Source organism: Myotis nattereri (assembly GCF_964212035.1).
Source record: "Myotis nattereri genome assembly, chromosome: 4".
In the NCBI taxonomy this organism is placed as follows: domain Eukaryota; kingdom Metazoa; phylum Chordata; class Mammalia; order Chiroptera; family Vespertilionidae; genus Myotis; species Myotis nattereri.
In genome coordinates this window covers 72,512,612-72,530,000 of record NC_138079.1, presented here as the reverse complement: position 1 = coordinate 72,530,000, position 17,389 = coordinate 72,512,612, and the positions used below count along the sequence as shown (strand labels likewise).

The following is a 17,389-nucleotide window of genomic DNA, read 5'->3' as shown; positions in this document are numbered from 1 at the left end:
CTTTCTTACAATAAACAAGTCAACACAGTAAAATCAACCAAAGCTTATCAACAGGTCCTTTCTTTTAGTTGCTAGCTACTCTCCCTTCACTTCTGACAGTAAGCCTTGTAATGGCCATAGGTTTTAAAGGTAGAAAATTTTCAGAAAATCATTATTTATGGATATAATATTTAAAATTTTTAACATATTCATTACTTCTGTTTTTAGGGAGATGGAGTGTTCATCAAATATAAGGAGGCTCAAAAGGTAGAGAAGATGGCAAATGGCTAAAACTTCAAATTCTAAGGAACAACAGTGAGGTGAGTTCAGTGGTTTTTTTGTATGTTTGTATGGTTGGTTTGTTTTACTTCATATATTCCAGGCTAAGAATTGAAGAAATGATCAACCAGAAAACACCAACAAGTATAGACAAAAAATCAGAAGGAGGCCAGTAAAGGGAAAACATGGCAATACCAGGAAACTTAAACAATAACTGTTCTACTCCACAGAAAAGCACAGACAAACCACATGCATTCCTACCACCAAATGCCAAGTAGAGAGCCTAGACTTCCACCCTTTCATGGCTGTAATAAGGCACCCAACACCCCCTGGGGTGATGGCAGAGAAGGCTGACTAGGCAAGTATACTTTCATCTCTGTCATGAAGTAATGATGCCCACTTCTGCTTGAGAAGTCAGTGGAAACCACTAAGAAAACATGTACTCCTAACCCCACCCATTGCCCTAAGGTGGTATAAGAAGAGATCTAGTGGAGAGTTAAAAATTTTATCTCTACCAGTGTGAACAGTGCTCCTACTCTTTCCTCATAGTGTCAGAGGGAGCTGTGTGAGGTGCAATAAATACACATTCCTATGCCTCTCAACCTGAGAGGTATAAATGGAGGACCAATAGGAAGCTGACAGTCTCACACTCACCCATCGGCAACTAGGAGGTCTCCTATTTATGGTGGCTGAGCAAGGAATCTAAATATCTATTTGGCAGTAATTAGGTAGTGCCTCCAATTCCCCTGTCTGATTGGTATCATGGGAAGACAACTAAAAAAAAAAAAGGCTTAAATAAGATACAGAACATCCTATCTAATAATAGACAAACATGGTAATTGACTGTACCTTTGCTATGCCTCCCATTGGCTAATCAGTGTGATATGCAAACTAACCGCCAACAAAGATGGTGGCTAATTTGCATACTGCAGGCAGGGCGGGTCAGCACCATCCTACCTGCCCTGCCCCCATCCAGGCCTGCTATCTGCAACCTGGGGCAGGGGCGTCCTGTGTGTGACCAGACCCGGGGCGGCCAGGCAGGGCAGCAGCGATCTGCCGGCCCGCCCAGGTGTCCCGTGTGTGATCCGACCCAGGGTGGTGGGGTGGGACAGTGTGGCTCCTCTGTCACCCCCGCTTCCTCATCACAGCTCCCTTGGGGGCCTAAGCCTTTAGTCGGACATCCCCCGAGGACTCCCTGACTGCCAGAAGGATGTCTGACTGCAAGCTTAGGCCTGATCCACCGGGGAGTGGGCCTAAGTCGACAGGTGGACATCCCCCAAGGGGTCCTGGACTGCAAATGGGTGCAGGCCGGGCTGAGGGCCCCCACCCCCAAGTGCACAAATTTTTGTGCACCTCTAGTCTATATATATATAAAAGGCTAATATGCTAAGTGTCCGATCATCCGACTGGCCACTATGAAGCACACTGACCACCAGGAGCAGACGCTCAACGCAGGAGCTGCTGAGCTACAGTGACTTGGCAGCCGAGGTTCTCAGGTGACACACCCTGAAACCAGAGAGGAGGGAACTTGATTCCTCGCAGGGCTGCATAATTCCACCTTTGGCTGTAGGTTATGTTGTTGCAGGGGCACTGTCGGCCTTGAATCTGGTTTACTGCACATTTGCTTTTTCATTCCACATCCTTGGGGATATTGGAGAGCTCGTTTTGACCCAATCCCCGCAGGCCAGGCCGAGGGACCCCACCTGCTGGAGGAACCCTGCCCACTCTGCAGGCACTGGGGAGGGACCCTGGGAGGTTGGCTCCAGGGTGTGTCCAGCCCATCTCGCCCAGTCCCACCCTGCAGGCCACCTTCTAATTAATTTCCTTTCAATGTGCACCAATCTATGCACCGGGTTACTAGTTGTAATATAATACTGAAAATATCCACATTTCGATAGAAAATTCATGACATAGCAAGAAACAGAAAGATCTCAACTGAATAAAAAATATGAAAAAACAAATGACAATACCAACATGACAGAGATATTAGAATTATTATATAAGCATTTTAAAGCAATAAAAAAATTATTCAACAATGGTAAATGCATTTGACACAGATTAAAAAATAGAAAAGTCTCACCAAAGAAACAAAGTGTCAGCAAATAAACAGAAGATATAACTAAGATAAACTGAAAATTTTACAACTGAAAAATATGGTAACAAATAAAAAGCTCAATGGACAAGAGCAACAGTAGATTGGTGAGGACAGAAAAAATATCAGTGAACTTGAAGATAGAAAAACAGAAATTACTAAATCTGAACAACAATAACAATTAGACTTGAAAAAAATTATTAGGTCCTCAGGGGATTTATGAGATGATATTAAAGATCTAATATTCATGTCATCAGAATTTAGCAAGGATAGGTGAAGAAAAGTGTTCAAGAAATTATAACAAACTTTCCAAATTTGTCCAAAAGAAATCATAATCCTACTGATTCAATAAGCTATGTAAACCCAAAGCATGAGAAGCCAAAGAAATATATGACAAGAAACAACATAATTAAAGTTCTGAAATTTAAAGACAAAAATCTTGTAATAGCCTGAGAAAGCAGCATCTTAATTACTGGAGAAAACAATTAGGAAAAAAAAAATCAGATTTATCATAAGAAACCATGGACACCAGAAAGAGGTAGCACAATAGTTTCCAGGTGCTAAAAGAAAAGAGTGGTCAACCCAGAATTCTATACCCAATAAAAATATCTTTGTGGTATAAAGGGAGAATCGGGACATTCTCAGATGAAGGAAAATTAAAACTTATTGACAGTAGATCTACCATTAAGAAATAATTAAAGCAAATTATGGAAACAGAAGGCAATAATAAAGAACATCAGCAAGGAAGGAAGAATATGATTAGTAACAATATGGGTACAGAATAGGCTTTCCTTTCCCTCTTGAGTTTTCCCAATATGCCTGATGGTTGTAGTAAAAATTATAATACTTTTTAATATGGTTGTATGTATTTAAGGTAGTATATTATAAATGGGGATGGTAAAGGGACATAAAGAAGTAAGATTTTCCTATTTAACTTGGCTATTAAAATGACAGTACCACTAGACAGTGACAAGTTTTGTACAGGTAATGTAATACCTAAGAAATCATTAATAAAATTATACAAAGAGATAAACTCAAACATCCTGTAGATAATTCAAAATGGAATTCTAAGAAATGCTCAAGAAACTCAAGAAAAAGTACAAAAGAAAAACAGACATAAAAAACAGAGCAAATAGAAAACAAAAATGATAAACTTAGCTTGAACATTTCAGTAATTAAATCATCTATCTATATAAATTAAAGACAGAAATTGGCAACCCAATTATAAGACAACCCAAATATCTGCTCTTTACAAGAAATTCATGCCAAATATAACAATACTAGAGGCCTGGTGCATGAAAATTTGTGCACTCAGGAGGTGTCCCTCAGCCCAGCCTGCACACTCTGACAGCCCGGGAGCCCTTGGAGGATGTCCAACTAATGGCTTAGGCCCGCTCCCCGGGGAGCGGGCCTAAGCCATTAGTTCCATGGTTAGCAAACTGTGGCTCGCAAGCCACATGCAGCTCTTTGGCCCCCTGAGTGCGGCTCTTCAACACAATACCACGTGCGGGTGCACACGTACAGTGCGATTGATACTTCGTGGCCCATGCGCAGAAGTCGGTATTTTGTGGAAGAGCCACACTCAAGGGGCCAAAGAGCCGCATGTGGCTTGTGAGCCATGGTTTGCTGAGCTGCAGTTTGCTGACCACTGCATTAGTTGGACATCCTTAGTGCTGCCGTGGAGGCAGGAGAGGCTCCCGCCACCACTGCTGCACTGGCCAGTCATGAGCCAGCTTGTGGCTGAGCAGCACTCCCCCTGTGGAAGCGCACTGACCACCAGGGGGCAGCTCCTGTGTTGCGCGTCTTCCCCCTGGTGGTCAGTACACATCATAACAACCGGTTGTTCCCAGTCGTTCTTTGTTAAGGTCAATTTACATATTACCTTTTATTATATAGGATGGGTAAGATAAAAGTAAAAGGATGGGAAAAGATATAGTATTGCATAATCCAAGAAAAACAGGAGTTAAAATATCAGATAATATAGAAAGAAAAACAAATTTTCCAAGGCAGAGATGATAGAATGCTTGAAAGTTAATCCACAAAGAAAATGTATCAATTATAATATGCATGCATAGGACAACAGAGTTCAAAACATGTGAACCAAATACGAATACAGCTAAATGAAGAAATCAAGACTTGAACATTACTATGTCAACAATTGACAAAATAACTAAACAGAAAATCAGCGAGAGTTATAGAACTTAACAACCGCATCAACCAATAGAATCTAATCATTAACATTTAAAGGACACTCCACCAAACAACAGGAGACTATAAATACTTGGAAAGCCAAGTATTCATGGACCATATACTGAGATAGACCATATTCTGGGCCATGAAGCAAACCTAAAACAAATTTTAAAGTATTGAAATCATATGGAGTATATTTTCCAACTACAATGGAAATCAATAGCAGAAAGATGACAGGAAATTTTCCAAAAACTTGGAAACTAAGCCATGTACTTCTAAGTAATACATGGATCAAAATGGAAGTCTCAGAGAAAATTAGAAAAATACATTGAACTGGATTAAATAAAAATAAAACATACCAAAATTTGTGGGACACAATAAAACACAACTAAGGGAGAGATTTATGACACAAAATGCATTTATCCGGAAGGAGGAAAAAAAAACTCAATCAATAATCTAAGTTCCCACCTAAAGAATTTAGAAAAATAACAAATTGAAAACCAAAGCAAACGTTAGTAAGGAAACGATAAAGAAACAATAAAGGTAAGAGCAGAAATCACTGAAATTGAAACCAATAAAACAATAGAGGAAAAATAAATGAAACAAAGATCATGTTTTTGAAAAGACCAATAAAATCCACAAACTTCTATCAAAATTAACAAAGAAAGAAGAGAAAAGGTACAAATTATGCATATCTGGAATGAAAAGGTGCTAGCAGTGCAAACCTTGCAGATATGAAAAGGAAAATAAGGGAATACCTTGAACAATACTACATACGTTAACCAACTTAGACACAGTGGGACAATTCAAAAAATGCAAACTAGCACAAGCTACCTAAAATGAAATACCATAGACAGTATGAATATTCCTATATGTCCTGTTGGTTTCACTGGTGAATTCTACAAATGTTTAGAGAAGAATCAATACTCAAACTGCACAATCTTTTCCAGAAAACAGAAGATGAGGGAACGTTTACCAATTAATTTTATGAAGCTAGTTTTACCCTGATAGCAAATCAAACGAATTCAGTACAAAAAAGGGGGGAAAAAAACCTATAAATCAGTATCTCCACTGAATAAGATGCAAAAACCGTTAGCAAAACATTACTGAATAGATTCATCATTATAAAAAATTCTACATATGACCAATTGAAGCTGCTTCTTGGGATGCAAGGCCGGTTCAGCTTTAAAAAAGTAATCAATGTAATCCATCATATTAACAGATTAAAGGGAACAAAATTACACATTCATATCAGTCAATACAGAAAAAGCTTTGACAAAATTCATCACTCATTCACTACAGATCTCTGAAATAGAGAGCTTCCTCAACTTTATGAAGAACAACAACAACAAAAATCTCCGGCTAACATATCTATTGTTGAAGGACTATGATACTTTTCACCTAAGAACAAGAACTAGGCAAAGATGTCCACTTTCACCTTCTTATTCAACACAGAGAGAAAAGTCCTAGCCAGTACAATAAAAAAAGACAATATCAGAAATGAAGATATCAACAATATTCCCATTTGCAAATAGCATGACTTTTACCTAGAAAATTTCAAGGAATCTATGATTAAGAACACAACTTTTAAATAATGGGTTCAGCAATCTGAAAAAATGAACACTTATGTTCACACAAAAACCTGTATACAAATGTTTATGGAAACTTTATTTGTAATAACCTCAACCTAGAAACAAGCTACATTTTCTTTAATAGATAAGTTGTTAAAGAAACTGACACATGCCTACCAGGCACTACTACTCAGCAATATAAAGGATGACCTATTGATACACGCAACAACTTGAATGAATCAAAAGGAATTATTCTGGGCGAAAAAAAAGCCATTTTCCAAAGGTTACATTTATATAACATTTTGAAATGACAGCGAGAACAGATTAGTGGTTTCCAAAGATTAAGTAAGAAAGAGGTGGGAAAGAAGGAAAGGTGATGTGTCTGTTAAAGGGCAATATGAGGGATTCCTATGGTCATGGAAATGTTCTGTGTCTTGACTGTATCAATGTCAGTATCCTGGTTGTGATATTGTACTATACTAGAGGCCTGGTGCACAGATTTGTGCACTGGGGGAGGAGCGGGGGTCCCTCAGCCTGGCCTGCGTCCTCTTGCTTTCTGGGACCCCTTGAGGGATGTCCACCTGCTGGCTTAGGCCCGATCCCTGGGCAGTCAGACATTCTTCTCACAGTCCGGGGCTCTCACAGTCTGGGACCCCTTGCTCCTTACCACTTGCCTGCAGCAGAGGTGGGAGAGGCTCCAGGCATGGCTGCTGTGCTCCCCAGCCTCAACCCTGCCTTCTGGCTGAGTGATACTCCCCCTGTTGGAGCACAGTGACCACTAGGGGCATCTCCTGCATTGAGCTCCTGCCTTCTGGTGGTCAGTGCTCCTCATAGCGACTGGTCAATTTGCATGTTAGGGTTTTATTATATAGTATTTTCACAAAATGTCACCACTGGGTAAAGGGTAACATAGTATTACAGGTGAAACTATAATTATGTCAAAATAAAATTTTAATTAAAAAATAAAATACACATTAAATAAAAAATATTCATGTTAACACTTAATAAATTGAGGGTGATATATTAGAGGCAATACTATCAGATATATCACTCTATGAAGTAAATCTTCAATTCACATGCAAAACAGATTATGTAATTTAAATGCAGCCGTGAAGTTTAGTTATTTTTCCTCACTGCAGCAGCTCAGTTTGGGCCAGGATTGCCATTAGAATGTGTGTATGTAACCGGGTATTTAAAACATTCAATGTAAGTTGCTAGATATCTGACACTTCAGATATATTAAGTTCTGATTTCTAATTTCCCCTTTACTAGATATACTTACAGCTAAAGTCATTTAACAGTTGGCTTAAGAACCACTTTATTCACTATGTTAAATGATAAAACATTAGCAAACATGAGTTGTGTACTACCTTAATTTGAACACAAAATATTGTTTCCTTTTTACTTGCTAATACTAATTCTAATTATTCTCTTCTAAAAAAACAACAGAATCCTAAGGGATAATATGAGAGAGCAATGCAACTATAGACGAATATAACTGGGTATAATCTTATTAAATCTAATAATTATTAAACTAAGTTTCCCTACTAAAATGACCGTTGATCATGCAGAAGATTTGTAAGGCTTTCATCTCTCATAGTTCATTAATAAGTTATCTAGAAGCAATTTAAGATACTATAAATAAATAAATAATCTGCTACACAGAAGACTTAATAAAAAGCTCAGAAATCACTGTTTATTAAGTTTACATTTGCTAAAAGCAGTTTATCAGAAGCGAAAATAAAAGGCAAATTAAAACTTAAATCCCATTACACTAACGTAATTCAGTTAGCCTTGTCATAAAGCATGCCTAAGGGCCTTAGAAGTATCAAAACATATTCAAAAGGCTGACACTTTATATGCCTTAGGAAATATCAAAATGTAATGGAGTACTTGCAATACATCATTTTTTAATGTATTAAAAGTCATGTCTTCTAAATTCAAACCCTGGTTTGAGAAAAGTTTAGTTATTTATTCTCCTGGGAATTTCTCTTTATAAACCAAATTTAAATGAATATTTTAGATAATTAATTTCTTAAGTTTATCTCCTCAGTATTTCAACCAACCGGCAATTATTAACCATAAAACAAATACAATTTTCCACCTAATATTACTAACAAAATATTATTAGATTTTCTCTCTTTCTGAGCAAAGGTAGGGGTTACTATCTTAAGAGATCTAAAAATATACTTTATATATTTTCATAATTTTCTTTCTTCATCAATCAAATATCTTTAATAAATGAAAATACAATTGAAAAGTGAAAATTACCCACTGTTGATGGACAGTCTTAAATTAGTAAATAGAAATAGTGTAACCTAAACTATATTAAAAATACACATACAGAAGTTAACTAACTTGAAGCTCCTAAGCCTCAATTTTCTTACATCATTAAATTTATATTTAAGATGTCACATTAATGCAATTGATATTTTACTTAGAATTAAAATGTATATATTATGTATTTTAAGAAGTACATGTTGAGAACCGAATATATGCCAGACTATATAACTGAGATACATCATTGAACCAAAGAGATAGTTCCATCCTTCACAGAGCTTACACTCTGGTGGCAAAAGAAAAAGTGTAAATATCATTTAAAAACTCTTAGAATATTGGACTTAAATAGAGTGATATGTTTATAGTGGTTCTTAGAATATTAGACTATAGAATGTTATGAAATAGATATAAAATATTATGTTAAGAAATATTTTTAAGTATTAGAAAATAATCCAATTAATATTTAGCTTCCTAAATTTCAATTTATAGCTTACTTCTAATTAGTTTTTAAAAATCTAGGGCAATACTTGATAAATTGTTTAATCTTCCAATGATAATATACATTTGAGTTAAACAGAAATGTTTCTTAATGTGTAAGAAATAGTCAAGAAAATCTGATTAACAGATAATGAAATCATTAAATTTTATTATAGTAGAAATAATTAGACATCAGACTATTAAATTTCATGTTCAAAACCAAGTTCTCTCTCATTAAAACAAGTATTCATCTGTTAAATGCACAGAGCTACATAGAGCTTTTTATATATTGGACTAAAAATATGGCTGATACTTCAGAACACATTTCACAGAAAAGTGATTTTTAAGGTATAGATATCTATGTAAATAATGAAAAAATAGTATTTATATTTTTCATACACTGTTTCATCTTATTTAGTAAAGTACAGAAAAAACTTCTTTAAATATTCTTATTTTCAAAAGCATGTTGTTTTGTTTCCAATTTTTAGTAAGCACACAATAAAGTCTACAGATGTTGTATTATAAAGTTGCACACCTGCTATTTATGTAATGTTAATAACCAATGTTACCTGAATAATTTTTTAAAAGTTTTTTAAAAAGATTGAAAAACTAGAAAACTAAGTTGCATTAGAGTCTCAAAAATGGCAACCTGAGCAATGTACTAGCATTTTTAAAAATGGCAAAATTAAGACTTAGGCATGCTAGCAGTTAGAAGATTGATTTAATGGACTTTTGATGCAGACAGGGAGGTAACTAGCTAGAATGTTGAAAGTGCCAATTGAGTTCTTCCAACTGGTAATGATAAGGCTCTGTGCAGGGAAAAAAAAAAAAAAGTAAATTCAGCATAAATACAGAATTTCTAAGAAATATAGAGTGGGAATGCAGGCTTGAGAGAGAAAAATATTTTCTTATTTCCAGTCTCTCCAGTCTTCAAAGTATCCTCAAAGAAATGGTGTTAAGGATCAAATCAAGACTTTGATTATCTGAACGTTTGCTAAGAGTTCCGAATTACTCAAGACCACGCTGGTAGACCTCCGTCCTTAGCTGGATAAAGGGCTGGAAAGAGTCTTCAGAGTGTTAACCCGCAGCAGCATACCACGCCAGAAACAGAGGGAGGCGGGTCTCAGAAATTATACTGGACGCTACTTTTGCAGTAGAGAGATTCCTGGAAAATTAACTTTTTAAGAGAGTTGTCCTGGCCAAAGAACCATCAGCTTGGATGATAAGGACCTGAGACAGTTAAAAATGAAGAGCAGGCTCTGAGCTGTCAACCCTCTATAGGCAGGAAGCAGGTTAGATACCGCTTAGACCAAATATGCACAGGCCATGTCTTATGGAGAAGAAGAAAACTTTCAGGTGACATGCAGAACCAAGGGTTAAGAGAACAACTCCCAGGCAGAACTGGCCATCGTCAGAGAACACGCCCTCGCTTGAAGTCAGGCGGCTTGTCAGATGAATTTCGGTACTGTCGTGAGCCAGGAGTCCTAAGGTGTCTCCCATTACTACTCTCACTGAATGCAGTTCTGTCCCTGTCTCACTGATACTCGTGTGCTGGGAGGGGAGGACAAGAGTCATGGAGAAGTTATTTTTATTTTTAAGGGCCTGGGATTCAGAGGAACCACCTGGGAGAAGCTGCAGCCTAGGAGCTTCTTTCACATCTGAACCAGATATAGATCAGGAATTCGTGGCTGTAGATACAGAATCACATGACTTATCGAGGACGTGCTCTTCAGAAATAAACCTACAAGAGAGAGATGGAAACAAGACAGGGAATGGGAAGAGGCGAAGTGAGGGGGTGGTTTTAGTTGACCTTATGTGCTATCAGTCTCTGGAATGTGCATCAGACACACAACCACACACCTTGAGACATTCTCTGGAGAAAGGGTCACCGATTGGCAGCCAATAGGCAGAGCAGCTGGGAAATGGGTGTACCTTCCAGGAAAAGGAAATATGAGCAAGGCACAGATCTCCTGCACCATGTTTATAATTAGAATTAGAATCTTCCATTTGCAAAGCTTGTAAAATACGTTACACATTAAAGATCCCATGTACTAATGATTATAACATTAGCATTTGAATATGATTAATCAGAATTACCTCTTACATATTTTAATAAAATGAATTGCCCTTTTATTACATGCCACATACAATAATTAAGAAACATTAATTGCATGACTAATATGTATCAGAAACATATGTGTTGAAAATACAAAGCTGAATTATATGTAATCTCTGCCCAGCAAAAGCTCACAGTTTAATACCAGAGAGTAAGTTAAAGCATCATTGCAAAGGTATTTTCAATCATCAACAAAGAACTGTTCAGACTGAGAAAATTGAGAAAGCGAAAGTACTTTTATGGACCATAATATTAATATATCCAATTAAAAACACTGAAGTTCCCAAACTACTTCACCAAATGCATGTCAATCAAGAAGTGAGAAAAGTTTTATGAATAAGTTGTGTTTGCATGACATACTACAAAATCATCCTACTAGTAGTTATCAATTATGCTCCTTGTTAAATTTTGCTTGCTGAACAAATGGTGGATCCAACGCAAGTGTCCAGAATTCAATGAACACTAGTAAAACATTTTTAAACAAATATTTGTTGAGCATTTACTGTACTAATGTTCTATTGCTATGTCACAAATTGCCACACATTTAGTGATTTGGTACATATTTATTATCTCTCCGTTTCCATCAATCAGGAATCCATCATAGACGTTCCCTCTGTCTGAAATGCAGAATGTCATGCTGCTTTTATACCGATTGAGCTATCAGATTGTGGAAAAGAAAACAAATTGGAATGAGATACAGGAGGAAGTTATGGACGTGGCAGACGGTTGCACCTCCTACTGGTTTATATTCCTCTATAAAACAAAGAGCACGTATGTCTGGAGTCCTCAGTAGAGCCAAGTTTCCACAATAGAGGATCTAGACTACAAAGGGAAAAGGCATAAAAACATGGGTTTTGAAGTTGCGTAGTCTTGAGTTAGGGCCGTGGTCGGCAAACTGCGGCTCGCAAGCCACATGCGGCTCTTTGGCCCCTTGAGTGTGGCTCTTCCTAAGCCTTTAGAAATACCCTAATTAAGTTAATAACAATGTACCTACCTATATAGTTTAAGTAAAAAATTTGGCTCTCAAAAGAAATTTCAATCGTTGTACTGTTGATATTTGGCTCTGTTAACTAATGAGTTTGCCGACCACTGAGTTAGGGCCTTAGAGATTTCTAGAATATTTTGATTTTATATTTATTAATCATATGTGGCTTCATGGTAAATACTGTGAATCTTAGACAGGAGAACCTGCTCTGTATATTGGCAATGCCCTGCCCTCTCTCCTAGTGATGGCCTGGTCTTGGTATAGATTAAAATCTCCTGAGAAATTTGAAACATTCCATCCTTCCAAAAATTATTTGTCACAGCTATTAAATTCAAAATGTCTTCAAGGGGGTGAACTGTGTTTTGTTTGGTCTCTTACACTGACTTATTTTAAAAAGTCACCTGTATGTAAATTTTAATATTAGTATTCATCGTATATAACCATCATTTGTCATATCTTAGAAACATACCTGAAGTGACCTTGAAATAAAGTGTTCATAACTTTTTAAATATTTTCTGTTTTAGAGAGAGAGGAGGGGAGAGGGAGAGAGAGAGGGAGATCTATCAGCTGCCTCCTGCACGCCCCCTCCTGAGGATCCAGGCCACAACCAGGGTATGTGTCCTGCCTGGGAACTGAACCTGTGACCTCCTGGAGGACGGCTCGGTGCTCACCCTCTGAGCCACAGTGGCAGGACCAAGCATTGGCGATTTTAATGGAATCACTTTGACAGCATTTCCGCCCACTCACTTGGTGCACTATGATGACACTGATGAAAATCAAGTTGTAATTATCCAAAGCAGCAAAGGTTGCTGCTGGGCAGTCTACAGTATTAGACAGTTAGTCAGACAAAACTGTCATCAATTATGAAGACAATCATCTTGTCTCCTCAGTTGTGAGAGCTGAAGCAGAACTTCTTGTTCTTGCAAACATTATGAGCAAATGTTTTCTAATGTTTCGAAGCCTTACAAGTTGCTTGGAGGGCAAATAGCAAGTTTTATAATAGTCATTAAAAAAAAGTTTATAAAGGGTTCCCAGGTTTACAGAGTATAAACATATACTCACACATTTATGTTTTATATATACATAACATAAATATGAACCCAGTGTCTTTATCCAATCACATGTCAAAGTACGCTGGACACTTGGGTGATTCCTCCACCTTGGCTTTTGTGAACAACGTTATGATGAACATGGGGATACAGATATTGCTTCCTGGTACCAATTTCCTTTCTTGCAGGCACATGCCCAGAAGTAAGGTTTCTGAATCATCTGACAATTCTATTTTATTTTTGTCAGGATCCTCCAAACTGTTTTCCATAAAGGCTGTATCAGTTTACATCCTTGCCTGCCTGTATTTCTTGTTAATAGACATACTAATAAATGCGAGGTGATATCGCATCGTGGTTTTGATTTTGCACTTCCCTGATGATGAGTTATACTGTGCTTCATTTCATATTCATATTGGCTATTTGTTTGCTTCTTTGGAATAATTTATTCTCAGGTTCTTTGCCCATTTTTAAATTGGGTTATTTGTTTTTCTGCATTTAAGTTGTCTGTGATTGACAAAGCTCTGCTGATTATAATAAATATAATAATTTACATTTATCCAATCTACAGTCTTATTAATAGTTGACCACCAGAAGACTACAGACTCAAATCCTGATTCCTACCTTTAAATTCATTAGGGCCTCTTCCTGGAACCCCAGTGGGATCTGTGTAAATATGGGGATCAAAGGAGCCCCTGGATGCTCTCTCTCCTCTTCCTAGTCTGTCTTTCTGTTGAAAAAGGTTTACGATGTGCCAAGGTGAAAGGGATAGGCAATTGCATCAGAGCGCAAGTTCTGCTCCACTTGCTGGGTGAGGGCCCAAGTCAGGATCCCCCACGACACCACCAGACATCAGCACGGGGTGTCGACAGTGCAGCATGATGGGCTTCTGAGGATACTCGGCCATTTAGGCATCCTGATAAGTTTCTCATAAACTCTGAGCATTGTTTTCCCCCCTTGAGAGGCAGGAGGAATAGTTTTCATTGGAGGACCGGGCTGGGTCGTTTTGGGGGTTCCTTGCTCTTTACCTCTGTTGATGGAAACAGGGCGAGAGTCTTACAGGAAGCATTTCCCAGGCGGTTTCCTCCTCGTACAAGGCAAACACACATTCCATCCTGTTACCATCTGAGGTCCATCCGAATGGAAATGGGACCACTTGGGCCTCTAGCCTTCCTGCCACTCAAGCGTAACTTTTATTTAGGGCACGTACAGAATGTTTAATCCATCCCACCTAGGCATTGGCTCCCTTATATTCTACATCTATTTGAGTGGTGGTGGCAGTGGCCTAGGCAGTGGTCGGCAAACTCATTAGTCAACAGAGTCAAATATCAACAGTATAACAATTGAAATTTCTTTTGAGAGCCAAATTTTTTAAACTTAAACTAGATAGGTAGGTACATTGTTATTAACTTAATTAGGGTACTCCTAAGGCTTAGGAAGAGCCACACTCAAGGGGCCAAAGAGCCACATTTGGCTTGCGAGCCGCAGTTTGCCGACCACAGGCCTAGGGGACCTTGTCCTCTGACATCTACTCCTAAATCTAGTCCTAGCCAATCTTTTGGCCTAAAAGCTGAAATATCCAAATCACTCAAGTTATCTATAACCAATAACTTACCTGGGAAGCATGATCCAGACTGTACACCTTTCCCCAGCCCACACTGTAAGCCCTTGCAAGTCTCCAGAGCCCTAAGGCAAATAGAACCAGTACGTGATGGCTATTAGGTGTTATGACAGTAACAGGATGTTGCATTATTCCGTGTATGAGAGGCCTTATCCAAAGGTTAATTGAGACTACATTAACCAAACAAACCCCAGTAACGCACCAGCAGCATAATCTCTCTCTCCTACATACTGCAGAACATGGAAGTCAAAGACTGCCAGCCGAATTTGAAGAAAAGAGTCAAAAAAAGGGGGAATTGTGAGAGTGAACCAGAGATTTTTTCTGTCAAAGAAAGGAACCCGCAGGCATCTTTGGTTCTGCCATTTTGAAATGAACTTCAGACTCTCAGGGGGCCGCCATTTGGGGCTCTGTTTTGCCACTCCCCTTCCTCTGAATTAGCCAATCGTGCAATAATGATGAACCCAAGCTCTGAGCCCTGACCAATCAAGTCAGAGTTCAGAGTAAGAGGCAGGGCAGACCCTGTGTCAGGAAATAAAACCCAATGGACTTCCCCTTAGGTGTGCTTTGCCCATAATTTCCAACTGGCAAGAGCAGCCTTCTGCACCAGAGTAAATCTGCCTTGCCAATCCAGTTTCAAATGTTTTTCTCACTCCTGCGACAGCATTGAGAGCATTTCTAACACTCTCTAAAATCAATAAAAATATTTTTAATAATAGTAATTTTTATAGTAATCATATGTTGACATGAAAACATTTTGGGTATCTTAGGTTAAATGAAATATAGTTTAGGTTAAACAAAAAAAGAAACCAACAAAAAAACAAAAGAAGTAGAATATTATCAGTTCCTTGAATCATCCAATAGTCCTCTCTTCAACATAGTTATGTGGGAATATTGTGGAAAGAAAATTAGTAATATAGCTAGAATCATCTTCCCAAAAGGAGCATTTGTCTGGAAAAGTCCTTGTATTCCAGGACTTAGCCTCTCTTACTACACTTGGAAAATCTAGATGACCATGTTACTAAACCTGAGCTAACTTTCTGGAAAATAAAGTAACACATGGATAAGATCTCTGGTGACCTCAGCCACTCATTCAACAAACTCATGAGTAAGCTGTCCTAGATTATCCACTGGGCCAGGTGACCTGTTAGTTGATTACAAATACTAGAGACAAACAGAGATCAGATAAGTTGATCCAAACCAGAAGAACCATCTGGTAATAATTATAAGCAATAATAATTATAAGATCACTAAGTTTGGGGTGGTTTGCTATAGAGCAAAAAGCTTATGCAATGGATCACCAATAGCGAGAACAGAATGCAGAAAACACATTTGAGAAGTTTAAAGGAAAGTTGAAACATTCACCAGATCTCTAGCACCAAGAAACTGTACATGGGGAGGAAGGCTGTTGAAGAACAAACAAATCTCAAGAGAACAAACAATTCAATGGCTGCTGCAAGAAGAAACCAACTCCCAATTAGTAATAAACAGAAAAAAAAAGTAATGCCAGAGTGTTCAGCAAATTTGCTATAGGCAGTCAAGTAAGAGGAGAGGTCATCTGTTTCCATTTCTATCAATCCCATTACCTCACCACAAGGGATAGTGCAAGAGGCAGACCATAACACCAACCATCCCATGACTAGAGCTACACTTCTAGATTTGGTATTTGGGGACAGAAAGGAAGAAACAGAAAGTATTTTGAATCAACTATGAGACTGAATGGTTCACAGTATTACCTTTCTCAGTGGGATCTACATTTAATCAGGGGAAAATAGGTCTGTTTTCTGGAAGGGTCATCTCCAGGCTTTTGTATACAAAGGAATGCCTAATGTTTGAGTGCAAAAACCATCCAAAAACTGTCTTTTTTTCGATGGTCATGAAAATAAGTTCATCAAAAGTAACAGATTTAATGCAATCGGAGGTTTGATATTTTCTGTACAATGGAGATGGGAATCTTGGTTAATATTGCCTGGCAGAACATATTGTGTGTGGGAACATTTCGAATGAAATACAATTTGCTTATAACCTTTAAGTTAATTAGCAGCATATGTCCTCAAGAGAAAAGAAAACCCAGTGCTATGGAAACTAGATTTATCTGGATTAATGAATTACATATGGTAATCTCTTTGTTTTCACTTTCTTTCTTTCCTCTGCTGGCCCCTCCTGAAGGATTTCTGAAAAGTAATAAAAGAAGAAGGGGAAGATCCCTCAAGGCACTTAATCGGAAAATAAAGTTTTTCCTCACAAACCATTGGGATTTTTTCATTTTGCTAATTTGCATGTCTTTCTCTATCATTGACAGAAAAGTGAAACAAAAAAATGTTTTACATATTTTCATGTATCCTAAAATTGAGCAAATTTAGTGACTCCCATTTTTCTACCACAATAAACAGCCCAGGCCAAATAACACCATTCTATTGTGCAAACCCTGGGGTAGTTGTCTTCCACAAGTGTCAGGTTCAATACCTTTAACATTTAATAAACTGATCAACAGTATGAGCATCTTATGCACATGGGTATATATTTTCTATAAGGATATGAAATAAACTCATTCACTCATACAATAAACCAATATTTTGTTTAAAACCTCTTACATATGTATTGAAATGAAAAAGATGGGTATGACGAGAGCACTGGATCTCAGAATCTGCTGGATAATGCCAACATATAAACTTATCATTACAAAATTTAAAACAGTCATAATAGTCATTGATTTCAAAAAATAAAGAGGTGGTGAATGTTAAGGGTAGAATGTA

At 37.7% G+C, this 17,389-nt stretch overlaps 1 long non-coding RNA gene across 1 annotated transcript in view; it reads left to right on the top strand.

Moving 5' to 3' along the window:
* Positions 1-16,878, top strand: part of LOC308517773 — a 22,972-nt gene extending 6,094 nt beyond the window's left edge. The window contains exons 4-5 of the long non-coding RNA XR_013995889.1: positions 208-299; positions 16,803-16,878. This is a non-coding gene — a long non-coding RNA (uncharacterized lncRNA). The remainder of the gene's footprint in view (positions 1-207; positions 300-16,802) is intronic.
* Positions 16,879-17,389: the final 511 nt, after the last annotated feature.